Here is a 1,712-nt window from a genome sequence, read left to right as displayed (position 1 = left end):
TGTGTTTAAAGTTACAGTTCTGAACCTGCTGCATGTTTTAAAGTTGTTTGGGTTGGTTTTAGCCAATTTCCCTAATATCATTCAGTACCGGTACGTGTATTATTGGTCGGTATTATCTATGCCCAATGCATTTAAAGAAGTGTATACCGGTATTATACTTAAATTCATCATTATAATTTGTTTAAACAGTGTCAAATAAACCAGTATTGTAACAAAAAAACATTCGAATGTTATACTTAAAGTAGGTAGTAAAATGATTGAATGATTAATCAAACCATTAGGCCTACTCAACAATTACCTGTTTTATTCAATTGGGTTTTGGTGGGTTTTGGGTATCTAAGAGTGTAGTTCTGACAAATTGTGGTATTACAAAGTGTGTAAGCTGTTTCGGATGTATGATTAAAAATATGTTTTAATCTTTTAAAACATTTTATAGGTACCGTCAGTACAGAATCTTTAAAAACATATATAGGTCTAGATACAGTAATTTGAAACCCCGATTCCGACTTTTAGGCTAAATACATGTTTATTTCTGAGTAACTTGTTTACTAAACGAATTTATTTTGAATCGTAAAAGTTCCTTTTTGTTTCGAGTATATTATACAGTACTTATTTATACTATTTGTGTTACTCTTAGAGTTACACATCTCTATGCAATATTTCTGTACTGTTTGTACTCAACAATGTGGCACCAATAAATCTTGATCTCAAGTCTTATCATTACGTGAAGACACTGTTATAAAGTGTTTATTCATGAATTAAAACACGTCAACTACAATAGAGTATTAGCATAGATGAAGTAATATTATTTATTAGTAAGTAAAATGGAGGCGAGCTCAGACGCAAAGCGAAAGCGTCGACACTTCTCGTCATGCTTTGGTGAACAACAGATTAGTACAAGAGGGAGGGAAGATTGAGTGGTGGGGGTAGTGGGCGTGGTCTAGCGTCATGGACCAATGAGGCTGCAACAGTATCGGTGGATGTGTTTGGTGTTGATATATCGAACTGTCTATATCGAATACCCACCCGATATATTGTCCGATGCGATATGAAGTGGTTTGAACTTTTTGTTTAATTCTACCTGATCGCCTTAAATGTTTAATGTACTATTGAAATACATTTAGTTATATTTATGGTGTTCTTCAAAGATATGTGTTGGGATCCAATATTATTTATGTGACTTGTACAAGAATTTGTTTTGCGATCCTAGATCTTTGGCATCGAGAAATCGTATCTACAATACATTGTTTTGACCTCAGTCAGACTTGTTAAGATGTAAATCATCTATCTAAAAATATTTGAGCTTTTCAGTAATTACCCGACAGAGTATTTAGTAAAAGTAAAATATAAAACCATGGAGGTAGGCTCCTAATTTATATTTTGTTATTTGAACGCTAAAAAACACTCGTTACATGGTAGTTACAATAATGATACTATAAGTACCCTCCCATAAATTTTTTAATGAATTTTTTTCAACATTTGACAAACTACGGGTTATCATAATCTTAACCCAATTAGGAAATATCGATAAAATAATTTATCTAGCCCCCTCTCCTCCCCAAAAAATACTATTTAGATTTTCCTGAGTACAAAACCGACTATCGAACAATCCAATCGATATATCTACCGAATACTCGACTACTCGGCGAGCTGTCACTATCAGACCAGATGAATGACGGTATCAGTGTGGTGCGGACGGTGACGATAAGGAC

This window comes from Macrosteles quadrilineatus, unplaced genomic scaffold (assembly GCF_028750875.1).
Source record: "Macrosteles quadrilineatus isolate MER2022 unplaced genomic scaffold, UCM_ALF_1.0 Scaffold_9__3_contigs__length_116548681, whole genome shotgun sequence".
Lineage (NCBI taxonomy): Eukaryota > Metazoa > Arthropoda > Insecta > Hemiptera > Cicadellidae > Macrosteles > Macrosteles quadrilineatus.
The sequence above is the reverse complement of the archived record's forward strand: the minus strand, read 5'-3'. Positions refer to the sequence as shown.